The sequence below is a fragment of the Ranitomeya imitator genome, chromosome 3 (assembly GCF_032444005.1).
Source record: "Ranitomeya imitator isolate aRanImi1 chromosome 3, aRanImi1.pri, whole genome shotgun sequence".
NCBI lineage: Eukaryota > Metazoa > Chordata > Amphibia > Anura > Dendrobatidae > Ranitomeya > Ranitomeya imitator.
This window is the reverse complement of record NC_091284.1, coordinates 223,903,959-223,920,468: the sequence shown is the minus strand read 5'-3', so window position 1 is coordinate 223,920,468 and position 16,510 is coordinate 223,903,959. Positions and strand designations below refer to the sequence as shown.

The 16,510-nt window shown below is 43.1% G+C and overlaps 1 protein-coding gene across 9 annotated transcripts in view; it reads left to right on the top strand.

Moving 5' to 3' along the window:
- The window catches only part of PLEKHA6 (pleckstrin homology domain containing A6), a 234,861-nt gene that overhangs the window by 138,478 nt on the left and 79,873 nt on the right, over positions 1-16,510 (top strand). For 7 of the 9 annotated variants that reach the window (XM_069756187.1, XM_069756188.1, XM_069756190.1 and 4 more), the window contains exon 1: positions 14,212-14,356. The exons of the other annotated variants lie outside the window; for them this stretch is intronic. The gene's annotated coding sequence lies outside the window, so the exon portion shown is untranslated. Of the gene's footprint in view, positions 1-14,211; positions 14,357-16,510 lie in introns of those variants that run through there. 9 annotated transcript variants of the gene reach the window in all.

Here is a 16,510-nt window from a genome sequence, read left to right as displayed (position 1 = left end):
CTGAGATCACTAAGCCCTAGGGCACATAGGGGGAGGGGGAATACCTGCACATGCTGGTCTTCCAACTCCCTTGCTAGGAAGAACCTGCATAGCCACTCGAGTCCTTCATATCAGCATATAAGACCTAGAGGATTGTGCAGTTCTAAGACACTAACCTTTCAATTGATTACTGTGTAGTAATATTGAAAATTGAAATGACATTACAGATCCCTTCATTTTATGTAACGTACATCAAAGGCCAATTTGACATGAGTGTAACATCACTCCTACGCCTGTATTTCGGCTGAAAATCTCGGTCTGCCGAGAAGTCTGATCACCCATACTCTATTGTGCTCATATCCAAATGTGGCAAATTATTAGCAAACATTTCTAATACTGAATTGTATGTAACCAGTCATCTGTGTGTGTGAATATACCTTATTTTCCAGCTCCATTCTGTATTTATGTATGATGAGGCTTTTACTACTACTTTCAAGTGGGGTACTGTACTATGGTTCATATTAGCCATCTTTTAAAGTTGTTGTTCAAGATTTTAAAATAATTGCTTCAAAATAGGGAATGTGGCCAAATTACAAAAACTTCTACTCACCTGTAAATTTCCCACTACTGTCCTGTTAGGGTAAGTGCAAACTATTTTTTTTTTTTCAGGCGGATTATGCCTGGAACCCAACTGAAAAAGCACTAAAAAAGCAAAAAAGAATGAACATTTGTTCAGCAATGTAAAACCGGCTTTCTGTGCATGTGTTCTGACTTTTGTAACTTTGAAAGCCATAAAGTGGCCTAAAGAAGTCACCGATCCATTATTCTGGAAGCTTCTGCTTGGAAACCATCAGAATCATATACCGTATATACACAAGTATAAGCCGACCTGAGTATAAGCTGAGACCCCTAATTTTGCCACAAAAAACTGGTTAAACTTAATGACTCGAGTATAAGCCTAGGGTGGGAAATGCAGCAGCTACTGGTAAATTTAAAAAATAAAAATAGATACCAATGAAAGTAAAATTAATTGAGACATCAGTAGGTTAAGTGTTTTTGAATATCCATATTGAATCAGGAGCCCCATATAATGCTCCATACAGTTCCTGATGGGCCTCATAAGATGCTCTATATTAAAATATGCCCCATATAATGCTGCATAAAAGGTTAATGATGGCCCCATAAGATGCTCCATAGAATATTATGCCCCATATAATGCTGCACAAAGGTTGATGGCCTCATAAGATGCTCCACAGTATATTATGCCCCATATGCTGCTCCATAAAGGTTGATGGCCCCATAAGATGCTCCATAGAATAATATGCCCCGCATGCTGCTCCATAAAGGTTGATGGCCCCATAACATGCTCCATAGAATAATATGCCCCGTATGCTGCTCCATAAAGGTTGATGGCCCCATAACATGCTCCATAGAATAATATGCCCCGTATGCTGCTCCATAAAGGTTGATGGCCCCATAACATGCTCCATAGAATAATATGCCCCATATAATGCTGCACAAAGGTCGATGGCCCCATAAGATGCTCCATAGCATATTATGCCCCATATAATGCTGCACAAAGGTTGATGGCCCCATAAGATGCTCCATAGCATATTATGCCCCATATGCCACTCCATAAAGGTTGATGGCCCCATAAGATGCTCCATAGCATATTATGCTCCATATGCTGCTCCATAAAGGTTGATGGCCCCATAACATGATTCATAGAATATTATGTCCCATATAATGCTGCACAAAGGTTGATGACCCCATTAGATGCTCCATAGCATATTATGCCCCATATGCCACTCCCTAAAGGTTGATGGCCCCATAAGATGCTCCATAGCATATTATGCCCCATATGCTGCTCCATAAAGGTTGATGGCCCCATAAGATGCTCCATAGAATATTATGCCCGTATGCTGCTGCTCTCATCGCTGGGAGCCAGGTGTCAGGGTCCTCAGCAGGCGGGGACACTGGTGCGCTATGGGGGTCAGGTACCAGAGTCGCTGCTTGCTCAGGCCCCCAGCACTTGCAATATTCACCTGTCCCCGTTCCACCGCCACGCACCGCTGTATCTTCCGGGTCTTTGCAGTGACTGTTCAGGCAGAGGGCACGCACTAAACACATCATCGTGCCCTCTGACATGAACGGCACAGCCAGAGGGCGCAGAAGACAGAACCCGGCGGTGGGATAGGTGAATATCGCATGGCTCACCCTCCCCCGTCACACCCCCCCCCTCCTGGCGTGGTCTCTCTGTATGTCCCTGCTTCTCTGATGGTCTCCGGCACGTGTCAGCAGCTTGTTCCTGTATTCAGCGGTCACATGGTACCGCTCATTAAAGTAATGAATATGAGGCTCCACCCTTATGGGAGTGGAGTCGCATCCATATTCATTACTTTAATGAGCGGTACCATGTGACCGCTGACCACAGGAAGAGCTGCAGGCGCTAGAGACCATTGGAGAAGCAGGGAAGTGCAGAGACCATGCTGGGAGCAGGTGAGTATGATGTGACAGCTGCCACTCCTGCTGCTCCCCCTCCCCTGCCGACCCCCTGGGACAATGACTCGAGTATAAGCCGAGAGGGGCACTTTTAGCCTAAAAAAATGGGCTGAAAATCTTGGCTTATACTCAAGTATATACGGTATATGAAATCTGGAGCTAAGAATCAGTCAAACTTTGCTAGTTCCTTAGAAATTAATGGGAATTATGGAAAAAGTGCAGCACAGTGAGCTATTCTACATGAGTTAGTGAGTTATTCCCATGTCAAAACTTTTAGCTCTCCTGCAGTATATGACCACTGCAGCCAATCACTGGCTTCACCAGTCACATATCGTGCAGATATGAATTATTGCTGAAGATGGTGAATGATCTGGGTGCCTTGAAGAAATCAATTTTATTGTGTCACTACTAAGTTTTCTCTGAATTATTCAGTATTTGGATAACCTTATTTTAATTTGTTCTGTTCAGTATACAAACACCCTCATTAATTCCATATTTTTGCTGTATGGAAAACGCAGCGTCTTAAAGTTCTTCTTTTAAGGCCGGTTTCACACGTCAGTGTCTCCGGTACGTGAGGTGACAGTTTCATCACGTACCGGAGACGCTGACACACGTAGACACGTAAAAATCACTGCATCTGTTCAGATGTCAGTGATTTTTTTGCGGACCGTGTCTCCGTGTGCCAAACACGGAGACATGTCAGTGTTCGAGGGACTGCACGTATTACACGGACCCATTAAAGTCAAAAGGTCCGTGTGCAATCCGTGTGCCGTGCAGGGGACAGCGCTACATTAAGCGCTGTCCCCCCCACTGGTGCTGAATCCGCGATTCATATCTTCCCTGCAGCAGCGTTTGCTGCAGGGAAGATATGAATAATAGTGTTTAAAATAAAGATCTATCTCCCCTATGGGAGGTGGAGCCGCATATTCATTACTGTAATCGGCGGCCCCACGTGACCGCATACAGGAGAAGATGCGGCCAGACCAGGAAGCAGCGACAGCCAACGAGGGAGGCGGGTGAGTATTTTCAGAACAACGGGAGGGCGCACAGGGGGTGGGAGGGCGCACAGGGGGTGGGAGGGCGGGGGACAGATAGATCTTTATTTTAAACACTATTATTTATATCTTCCCTGCAGCAAACGCTGCTGCAGGGAAGATATGAATCGCGGATTCAGCACGATGCAGGGGACAGCGCTAAACTTTAGCGCTGTCTCCTGCACGGTGCGTGTGGTACCCAGTGGGCACACGGGCGGCACACTGATGTGCCACGTGAGCACACGGACACGGATAACTCCAGTACCGATTTTATACGGTACTGGAATTATCTGGACGTGTGAAACCGGCCTAACGCAGCATAAACTGACTTGCGGCGCGTGTTTCAAATCTGCAACAGGTCAATTTCTCTTGTGGGTACGCTGAGATTTATGTGCAAATTTTTCCCATAGAATTGCATTACATGTGGAAAAACAGCATATGCGGAAACACACTAAAAACATGTAATCCACACATGCCTGTGTCAATAACGTTTTGGCAAAGCCAAACACCAGGAAGTATCAATGCCAAAGCAGCTTTATTTAAAGCATGACACACGAACAAAAAAAAACAAAGTATCAAAAATACAATAAAAGCGCATGTCAAAAACACTCAGAAAAGCAATGGAGAAATACAAGTAACCTAATTTACTTATTAGGCACAGAAATGTTGCATAAAATCTGCAACATCAAAAACTTAACAAAAGCTCATATTAGGAACGTAGCCTAACGAGCCAGCCAGTTTTTGTTTTTCCTCCTCTTCTTCCAAGAGTGGTAACTTTTTTATTCTTCCGTCAACATAGCCAAATGAGGGTTTGTTTGTTTTTTTGCAGGATGAGATGTAGTTTTGATGTACACTATTCGTTTTAGCGTAATTAAATACAAATTTTGATAGAAATTTTAAGAATGGTGATAAAAATTTATTTTCACAGCGTTCATTGTGCAATAACTATGTCCTGACAACTTGATTTTTCAGGTACGATTACTGTAATACTAAACATATATACAGCTCTGGCAAAAATTAAGAGACCACAGCAAATGTTCAGTTTATCTGATTTTTCTCTTTATACAGTAGGTATATTTTTGAGTAAAATGTAAATTGTTCTTTTAGTCTATAAACTTCTGACAACATGTCTCCGAGTTTCCAAGTAATACATTTTGTATTTTTTTCTGACAAAGAAAAATGGTCAAAATTAAAAACAAAACAAAAAACAGTGCTTTCAGATCTCAAATAATGCAAAGAAAACAAGTTCATAATCATTTAGAAACAACAATACTAATGTTTTAACTCAGGAAGAGTTCAGAAATCAATAATTTGTGGAATAACCATGATTTTTAATCACAGCTTTCATGCGTCTTGGCATACTTTCCACCAGTCTTTCACACTGCTTCTGGTGCAAAAATGTAAGCAGTTCTTCTTTGTTTGATGGCTTGTGACTATCCATCATCCTCTTGATTACATTCCAGAGGTTTTCAATGGGGATCAGGTCTGGAGATTGGGCTGCCCATGACAGGGTTTTGATGTGGTGGTCTCTTCATTTTTGCCAGAGCTGCATATATGTTTTTTTAGTATCTTATGGTTTAAAAATTTTTTGAACTTAGTAAAACATTTTTATTATTCCATCAATGGAATGGTCAGGGCTTGTTTTTGCATGCCAATCTGTCCTTTTAGTGATAAAACAATACTTCGGGGTACATGGGGTGATTTAAACACCTTTTTCTTGCATTTTTTAGGGAAAGGTAAAAAACTGCAATTTTAATTCTACAGTTCAGAATTTTTATAACTTTTAGGCTATGTGCACACGTCAGGATTTCTTGCAGAAATTTCCTGAACAAAACTGGACATTTTCTGCAAGAAATCCGGATGCGTTTTTTTCACGTTTTTCTCGTGTTTTTTTGTGCGGATTTTTCCGGAGGTTCCCAATGCAATAATATAGTGGGAAATCGGCAAAATGAATGAACATGCTGCGTTTTTTACCGCGATGCATTTTTTTCACGGAAAAAAACATGCACAAAAATTGCGGAATGCGTTTTTAATGCATTTTTATAGCGAAAAAAACGCAAAAAATCCGGAACGTGTGCACACTGCCTTAATGTATGGGTTAAATAATTTTATAATAGATAGAACCTTTTATGATTCCAAATATATGTATTATTTCTATATTTTTGGACAAGGAGAATAAGGTTCATTTAATACTTATTGGAATTCAGCAAAAAGATTTGCAGAGCTTTGGTTCAGCAACTGTGTGGTAGCCCATATCCTCCATACTAGAGCACTGAGAGCTTCCATGTACCTTTTGCAAATAACAGGCCTCTGTGGTGTCATATGAGCGTCACACCGGAACATAATGGCGTTACAGTGGCCTACTGTTCAGGAGAAACACTGGGAATGCTTGTGTATGTACATTTTAGCCCCTAACCACCACAAATATTTTTCTTTTTTTTTTTGCTTTTGTTTTTTTTTTTCTCTCCATCCTTTGAGCCATGTTTTTTTTTTTACTGCTGACATAGCTGTTTGAGGGCTTGTTTTTTTTTGCTGGAGTTGTATTTTTCAATGGCACCATAAGATTACCATATAATTTGCTGAAAAAAAAATTCTTTGTGTGCAGAAATGTAAAAAAGAAAATCAAAACAGTAACTCATCCTTTCAGGAAAGGGTGGAGGGGCATGGTTAGCTTTTACGGTGTTTAGTGTACAGAAAAAGTGAGAACTTTACAAGCTTTATTCTGCGGGTCAATTTTGGTATTCATAAAACTTGTGATTGTTTTTTATTGTTAATATTTGTTGGAAGGCAAGATGAGCAAACAGCAGGAATTCTGGCACTTCAGATTTGTTTTTATTCTTTTCACTGTTGCGGATAAATAACTTAGTATTGTACGGCCGGCGTCACACTAGCGAGTTTTATGGACGTATGAGAGGCGCAGAAAATACAGATTGTACACGGTACAATGATCCTCTATGGCCCAGCTCCTATCTGCCGTATTTTACGCATCCGTATTATATGGTCTTGTACGGCCGTAGAAAATCGCAGCATGCTGCCTTTGTCAGCGTATTGCGCAAAAAATCTGCCAATGAAAGTCAATGGGGGCGAGAAAAATACGGATTACACACGGACCAACAGTGTGACTTGCAAGAAATACGCAGCGGTGTTCTAGAGAAAAGCCGGCAATTCAGTGCGGTGTACAGTAAAATCACACTGACAGAATAGAATAGAATAGATTAGATAGAATAAATGTCTACACATAGTATAGGGGTATATATATATATATATATATATATATATATATATATATGTAGAAAAAAGGAACAGCACAATGTCAACTTATCTTCAGGTGCAGGGCCCCAGGATAGCAGTCCATGTATCCAAATAATCTATACGTCAAAAAATGAGGCAACACTCCATATAGTCCACTTAGCACTTAAGCACTATAGCACTTTATACTGGTATATGACAATGAAAAATAACCTAAGCACTGTATGTTATGAACCTTGATTGGTTGAAACTCCTATTGGTTGTAATTATTGATGGAAGTACTATATATATGCACTCTTTTGTACCACCCATTGCTTGAGAAAGGCTCAGTCTGAGCCGAAACGTCGCCCTGCACAGTGGGTTGATTAAATCCTGCAAAGTTGAACACTGACTATATGGAGTGCTGCCTCATTTTTTGACGTATATATATAATTTTTTATATATATATATATATATATATATATATATATAGATATATGTCAGTGAGACACATATATATTTATATATATATTTATATTTCATACAGCGCGAGATAGCTTAAAAGCCGGTAATTCAATTGCCGACTTTTTCTTTCTCCTTCTCAAACCCGACAGGATATGAGATATGGTTTACATACAGTAAACCTTTTCATATCCCTTTTTTTTTTTTTTTACATATTTTTCATTAGTAATGTTACAAGTGTATGTGTGTAAAATTTTGGGGATCTAGCTGTTAAAATAAAGGGATAAATCGCAGAAAAAACTGGCGTGGGCTCCCGCGCAATTTTCTCCGCCAGAGTGGGAAAACCAGTGACTGAGGGCAGATATTAATAGCCTAGAGAGGGACCATGGATATTCCCCCCCCCCCTGGCTAAAAACATCTGCCCCCAGCCACCCCAGAAAAGGCACAACTGTAAGATGCGCCTATTCTGGCACTTGGCCACTCTCTTCCCACTCCCCTGTAGTAGTGGGATATGGGGTAATAAAGGGTTAATGTCACCTTGCTATTGTAAGGTGACATTAAGCCAGGTTAATTGAATTGCCGTCTTTTCTGCTATCGAGCGCTGCATGAAATATACATATATATATATGTGTCTCACTGACATATATATATATATATATATATATATATATATATATAGACTGTATATATGTTTTAACAAATATTTTAGCCCATGGATCCATTGTATGTCTGTTATGCAAGCCGGCGAGAAAATCTCGCAGTACGGATGCCATACGGATTACATACGGAGGATGACATGCGTAAAATATGCTGCCACACCCTGCCTACGGATGACATACGGATCACTATTTTGGGAACACTTCTGCGTATTACGGCCGTAAAAAAGGACCGTATTTTCATACGCCTAGTGTGATGCCGGCCTAATAGTAATAGTTTGAACTTTTATCGATGGAACTAAACCAATTTTTTTTACTATTCCATCACTGAAACAATACATGAAGCTATGTGGTTATAGAAGTGTTATATTTCGAAACGCATTCAATAAAACCACATATTATTTCTTGGTATTGGATGTCTTCAATCCTCAGCACAACTCCACAAATCTTCCATATTATATTTGAAACAATACATTCTAATACTTGTGTCCTGTCTGTGATCTCCCATTCATAGTAGGGGCCTTCGTGAGGCCATCAACTGCCATGACCACTATGATGCCTCATGTAATGCTGTAAGAGATCAGACGGCCATATTTCTCAGGCGAGGATCGCATCGCAGTGCACGGACTAGCAGATGTTCTAATTGGGCCCCCCAAAAAAGGAAAATAATTTGAATTGGTCACAGAAGAGCATATCTCACAACTTTCCTGCCTTTACTTAGGAATTTTCCTCCTGCTGAAGTCCTAGATTCTTCTTTCATTGCCCTAATAAAGTATGAGGCCAAAAAGCGTTCCCTCCAAACGCAGTATGATACCCCCATGGTGAAGTCTTCCACTTTAGCCTCTACATGCACAGTATAATGACCTTACTGTACTCCCAAGGCAAAGTATGGTGACCCCCGTGCAGCCCTCCATGCAGTATAATGGGCTTGCATATAGTATAATAGCCCCACACTGTATTTGGCCTGCACTAGCCCTCCACAAAGTATGAGGAACCCCACACAAACATTCACACTGTATAACTGCTTGCATACAGTATAATGGCTCCCCACATAGCACTCCAAATATTATAATGGCCCCACATAATCTTCCACATAGTATAATGCGCCCTCCATATTGTATAATGCACCCCCATAATCCTCCATAGTATAATGTACTCCCCATGGTCCTCCATATAGTATAATGAACATCCTATGGTCCTCTACACAATATAATGCACCCCCATGGTCCTCTATAGAGTATAATGCACCTCCCATGGTCCTCCATACAGTATAATACACCCCCACATGGTCCTCCATACAGTATAATGCACCTCCCATGGTCCTCCATACAATATAATGCACCCCCCATGGTCCTCCATACAGTATAATGCACGCTCCATACTCTATTATGGCCACCAGTCACTGATTTAAAACAATAAATACAATGCTCACTTCTCATTCCACCCGGTGCTCCGGTCTGCGGAGCCTGTTAAGAGCCAAACATGTCAGAAAAGTGGGTGCGCTGTAATGAAGTCATCGCTCCCGCTGCTCTGACATGTCAGACACCGAGGAAGGATGATGGGGGTGAAAGCATCAGCTGACGATCCCTCCTCCATCATCATTGCTTGCGGTGATGACAGGGCCCACCTCCGACTGTCAGCGCAAGCAATAATGAAGGAGGAGGGAGCATCAGTAGATGCTTCCACCCCTATAATTTTGTGCTGACGAGCAAAAGGGGCCAATGCGGGTGCTGACACCTGGACTACCCCAGTTCATAGGCCACACAGCAGTGGCGTGAACTGAAGCCATAGGTGGTACCCCACTGAGCATGATGTATTTCTATGCAGTGGTTATGCTCAGGTCAGTCCGAGGAACCTCTAGGATCCCCCTCTTTGCAACCTCTCAGCTACCATGGTTACTATTGTCTGCAGCATATAAAAGGGTAAACTTAGGTTGTCCTTAGGTTGTTAAAAAAATAAATAAACGACAGTGATTTTTCCTGATGCATCTTTTTACCATTTTCTGAGCACTTTTGTGACCCCTGGTAGGTTTTTTAGCAATGTTCCAGCATTTTTGTGCCGTCTTTTTTTTTTTTTTAAACTCTATTCTACAATGATGAATCTTCTAGTGGTTTTTTCAAGCAAAAAAGCTCAAACAGACTCCTTCTGTGTGTCTTTTCTGATCCTTCTCATTGACTTCTATTACAAAAGTACACTACCGTTCAAAAGTTTAGAGTCACTTAGAAATGTCCTTATTTTTTAAAGAAAAGCACAGTTTTTTCCAATGAAGCTAACATTAAATAATTCAAAAATACACTCTATACATTGTTAATGTGGTAAATGACTATTCTAGCTGCAATATCTTCATGGTTGTATAGAGGCCCATTTCCAAAAACAATCACTCCAGTGTTCTTATGGTACTTTGTTTTAGCTAATTTGTGTAAGAAGGCTAAAGGGTGGCTGGAATACCCTTGAAAACCCTTGTGCAAGTATGTTAGCACAGCTGAAAACAGTTTAGCTGATTAGAGAACCTATGAACCTGACCTTCCTTTGAGTTAGTTGAGAATCTGGAACATTACATTAAACTCTCAAAATGGCCAGAAAAAAATTACTTTCATGTGAAACTCGATAGTCTATTCTTGTTCTTAGAAATGCAGGCTATTCCATGCGAGAAATTGCCAAGAAACTGAAGATTTCCTACAACGGTGTGTACAACTCCCTTCAGAGGAGAGCACAAACAGGCTCTAACCAGAGTAGAAAGAGAAGTGGGAGGCCCCGCTGCACAACTGAGCAACAAGACTGAGCAACAAGTACATTAGAGTCTGTAGTTTGAGAAATCGATGCCTCACAGGTCCTCAACTGGCAGCTTCATTAAATAGTACACGCAAAACGCCAGTGTCAACGTCTACAGTGAAGAGGCAACTCCGGGATGCTGGCCTTCAGGGAAGAGTGGCAAAGAAAAAGCCATATCTGAGACTGGCTATTAAAAGGAAAAGACTAATATGGGCAAAAGAGCACAGACATTGGACAGAGGAAGATTGGAAAAAAGTGTTATGGACAGATGAATCCAAGTTTGAGGTGTTTGAATCACACAGAAGAACAATTGTGAGATGCAGAACAACTGAAAAGTGCCTGATGCCATCTGTCAAGCATGGTGGAGGTAAGGTGATGGTCTGGGGTTGCTTTGGTGCTGGTAAAGTGGGAGATTTGTAAAAGGTAAAAGGGATTTTGAATAAGGGAGGCTATCATTCCATTTTGCAATGCCATGCCGTACCCTGTGGACAGTGCATGATTGGAACCAATTTCATCCTACAACAGGACAATGACCTAAAGCACACCTCCAACTTATGCAAGAAATATCTATTTAGGGAAGAAGCAGGCAGCTGGTATTCTATCTGTAAGGCGTGGTATCGCTCATTACAGTGATGAATATGCGCATATTCATCACTGTAATGAGCAATACCACGTGACCGCTCACACAGCACAGGCTGCCGGCACTGAGAGCATACATCACAGGAGCTGGGTGAGTATTTCTCGGCAAGCGGGCGGGCGCACAGGGGATGGGAGGCAGGAGGTGACCCCAAACTTTATTTTTAACACAAACAAAAAAAACACCTTGATTTTTCATTCCTTCTCTCCAGCGAACGCTGCTGGGGAGAAGGAATGAATACCGGATTCAGCACCACACACAGTGGGGACAGCGCTTACTGTAGCGCTGTCTCTCCTGCGGGTGGTACGTGAACACGGAGGAGAGTGCACACTGTTCTCCGTGTGCACGTGTGCGGGACGTATTGCGGTACGTGCTGCTGGAGAAAAGCGGACATGTCTCCATATTTTGCACACGGACGCACAGTCCGTGAAAACACGGGGACATGTGCATAGACCCATTCATTTGAATGGGTCTACGTGTGTCAGTGTCTCTGGTACGTGAGAAAACTGTCAGTACACGTACCGGAGACACTGACGTGTGAAACAGGCCTAATGGAGTTGCCAGCGCAGTCACTAGATGTCAACCCCATGGAGCTGTTGTGGGAGCTGCTTGACCGCATGGTACGCAAAAAGTGCCCATCAAGCCAAACCAACTTGTGAGAGGGGCTTCTGGACGCATGGGGTGAAATTTCTCCAGATTACCTCAGCAAATTAGCTGCTAGAATGTCAAAGGTCTGCAATGCTGTAATTGCTGCAAAGGGAGCATTCTTTGATGAAAGCAAAGTTTGAAGGAGAAAATTATTATCTACTATATAATTGTCTAAGGGTCACTTCCGTCTTTCTGTCCTTCTGTCTATCTGTTTGTCACGGATATTCATTGGTCGCGGCCTCTGTCTGTCATGGAATCCAAGTCGCTGATTGGTCGCGCCAGCTGCCTTTCATGGCTGCCGCGACCAATCAGCGACGGCCACAGTCCGGCGGAAAAATGGCCGCTTCGTACTCCCCTCCAGTCAGCGCTCACACAGGGTTAATGGCAGCGTTGACCGCGGTGTAACGCACTCGGTTAACGCTGCTATTAACCATGTGTGACCAACTTTTTACTATTCCTGCTGCCTATGCAGCATGAATAGTAAAAAGATCTAATGTTAAAAATAATAAAAAAAAATAAATAGTTACATACTCACCTTCCAGAGCCCCTGGATCGAAGCGGCCGGTTACCGATGTTCCTCGTGGTGCCCCGGTGACCACTCCATGCATTGCGGTCTCGCGAGACGATGACGTGCTACATCATCATCTCGCGAGACCGCAATGCACTCTTCAGACCGGAGCGCGCGATGAGCATCGGTAACCAATCCGCTCCGGAAGGTGAGTATGTAACTATTTTTTATTTTAATTATTTTTTTAACAGGGATATGGTGCATACTATGTGACTGGCCAATATACTACGTGACTGGCCAATATACTACGTGACTGGCCAGTGTACTATGTGGCTCTGTGCTGTATACTACGTGACTGGGCAATATACTATGTGGCTGGACAATATACTATGTGGCTGGACAATATACTATGTGGCTGGGCAATATACTATGTGGCTGGGCAATATACTACATGTCTGGGCAATATACTACGTGTCTGTGCTGTATACTACGTGGCTCTGTGCTGTATACTACGTGACTGGGCAATATACTATGTGGCTGGGCAATATACTACGTGTTTGTGTAATATACTACGTGACTGGGCAATATACTACGTGTTTGTGTAATATACTACGTGACTGGGCAATATACTATGTGGCTGGACAATATACTACGTGTTTGTGTAATATACTATGTGGCTGGGCAATATACTATGTGGCTGGGCAATATACTATGTGGCTGGGCAATATACTACGTGTTTGTGTAATATACTACGTGACTGGGCAATATACTACGTGGCTCTGTGCTGTATACTGCGTGGCTGGGCAATATACTACGTGGCTGGGCAATATACTATGTGGCTGGACAATATACTACGTGTTTGTGTAATATACTATGTGGCTGGGCAATATACTATGTGGCTGGGCAATATACTATGTGGCTGGGCAATATACTACGTGTTTGTGTAATATTCTATGTGACTGGGCAATATACTACGTGGCTCTGTGCTGTATACTGCGTGGCTGGGCAATATACTACGTGGCTGGGCAATATACTACGTGGCTGAGCAATATACTACGTGGTTGGGCAATAGACTACATGACTGGGCAATATACTACGTGGACATGCCTGTTCTAGAATACCCGATGCGTTAGAATCGGGCCACCATCTAGTTTCAAATAAAAATCTTTTTTTTTCAAAGCTTGTCAAGTCTGGACTAGATTTTCAATTCATTTGCCAACTCATTTGATTAATAAAAGTACGAGTTTTCATGGAAACTACTTTTGAAAGGTAGTATATAGTGCATCTTCAGAGCCGAAAACGCCTGAGGAACAGTCAGGTCACTTCTTTTAACCACTTAAGTTTTTGGAAAACCCTGAACAGCAGGTCGGTTTTTACATAGTGTAGTGCTCATAGTTCTGAACGTTTTTCAGGTGGGTTTTGGAATGAAATCCGCTTATAGAACACGCTGTGTGCACATACCCCAAACCTATGGCTCCCTTCACTGAGCCCCACTTCCCTGTCTGGGACTGTGAGGGGATAATTACACGCCAGCAGCTTCTTTCTTGTCTGAGGTTTAGGGGTGAAGGAGTTAGAACAATATTTGGTGAATATCCTGTATCCGAGATGGGGGTGAGGCGAGCAGGGAGCAGACATGGCGCTGAGGCGGGGGACATGAGGTGCAGTCACTGAGCACCTGGGCCGGGGCTGAGGAGAGGCCACTGATAAGAGCGGGCAGAGCCCGGCTCGGGTGGGTGGTGAGGAGGCGGACATGAGGCGGAGCCCGGCGGGAGAGGCGCTGCTCGGGCTGTTCTCACAGTCGGTGTGAGGAGCTCGGCTGTCACTGCCCTGGGCACAGGTGACATGGCAGCCTCGGGCCGGTAACGTGGGATCTATGGACTTGCGGGACGTGAGTGCTGCCGCTCCCGGAGACCGCCACGCCTGGGATCTAGTAAGTGCAGGTTCTTCTATGTGTCCGGCCACCTGGCTGGCATGGGCTATGGTATGGGGCAGTGGTGCCTTCTCCGTGATGCCATGCAGCGCTTCACAATGGAGATCTCTGCTTGCTGTCTGTGAATGGGACGATCCAAAATATTAAAACCAGTACTGATCATGTCTGACAGCAAGCAGCGATGTCAGTGGAAATCACAGCATGTCCTGAATATGGCAGTGGTTTCCTCTGTAGAAAAATGCATGAAGAATAGAAAAATGATGAATCCAAGTAGAAACATCTCCAATGAAGCCTGCAAACAATCTCTAGAAGCTCTAACATTTCAGGAGGTTTTGTTTTTGTTTTTGCAAATATTGAAAAATGCCCCAAAGAGTGTTACCTGATCCTGTGTAAGCGCACCATAGCTATAAGGAGACCATATTGTGGTGTCTGTGCCATCGCCCAGTGTGTATTGCGCCTGATCACAGAGTGCGCCATGTAAACAAAACCAATGAACAATAGCAATTGTGTGCTGCCCATCAGCAATCAGAGTGGGGGTAGTGGGGTCCAGGTCACTCACCGCTCACTGTATTCACAAGGCTCGTGCCATGTCACCTAGCCGGATTTTCGGGTGACCCGGCGGGTGCTTCTTGCTGCCCAAACCACCGACGCCATGAATTGGGCACAGGCTTCCTCAGTGTAGGCATCTGTGCAGCAGACATGGAGAGCAGTCATCTGGGCAGCTTCCCACTAGCTTCTCCCCATTCCTAACTTTTATTTTCGTAGCCTGTACGTAATTCCTGCTACGTATGGCTTAGGCAGTGAAATTCACCTCTTCTGAAGGGATCCTGACAGCAGGTTTTTATCTATCGAAGTATTGGTATGGCGGTGTAAGTGCTCGTCCCCCAACAAAAAACGATACCTTTTTAGTAGAGCTCTAATGCGCCAGTCACTAGAAATTTAGTGTACAAGCCATATGCTAATTAGGCTGGAAATGCACTGGAGGCGGGTCAGAGCACCCAAATGCGTTGACACACCCCTAGTGCACTTCCAGTCTGACTTACTTATGTGCCTATACCGCCATGTCTCTGCTGCTTCCAAATGTACAAACATGCTGAAAGGTTCATTTTAAAGGGACACTGTCACCTCAATTTGGAGGGAACAATCTTCAGCCATGGAGGCGGGGTTTTTGAGTTTTTGATTCACCCTTTCCTTACCCGCTGGCTGCATGTTGGCTGCAATATTGGATTGAAGTTCATTCCCTGTCCTCCATAGTACATGCCTGCACAAAGCAATCTTGCCTTGCGCAGGCGTGTACTATGGAGGACAGAGAATGAACTTCAATCCAATATTGCAGCCAGCATGCAGCCAGCGAGTAAGGAAAGGGTGAATCAAACACCCCAAAACCCCGCCTCCATGGCTGAAGATTGTTCCCTCCAAATTCAGGTGACAGTGTCCCTTTAAAGACTATTAAAAGGGTTATCCAACAAAGCGTATTTATCACCTTTCCACAGGTCAGGTGGTAACAATGTATGGTGGGCATCTGACCACTTATACCCCCCCACCGATCCCAATACTGGAAATCCTGTGTCACCCATGTGACTATGTGCATTTGCATGATGCAGGCTCCATTTGCTTCCTGTGGGAGCCGCTACATACAAATCTAAACAGAGCAATGGTTGCTTCAATCCACAGGAGTCATGTTCTTGGGACCAGTGATGGTCCAAACTGTAGGACCCGAGGATAGAAATTATGTTTGTAGGACAAAAAGTCATCTTGCAGTTTTTGCAATGGTCACTGGGGCTTTTTAGACCCATACTTTCTGTCCAGGAAGAGTTTACAAAAGTTTTCTAATCATCAGAGGAATCACAATGACTGATAACAGCTCTATATACAGCTGATAACACAGGATCCACCAATCACAATAGGAAATGTCAGTGCTGACCTGCTCCCCTTCCTTCACAACAACCTTTGCACATGCTTATTAGATGCTTCAATACAAAAGTTTGGGTTGGGGGTCTGAATATGATGGCTATGTACATGTGTTGTTTCCTGAAACAGGAAATTAGAGTCTTAAAAAATCTGAATGTGGAATGTAAAAAAAAATTGCCAAAATTTTGTAAAAAAAATACACAAAAATCCTTGACAATTTCACACTAAAACATAGCAGTGGCG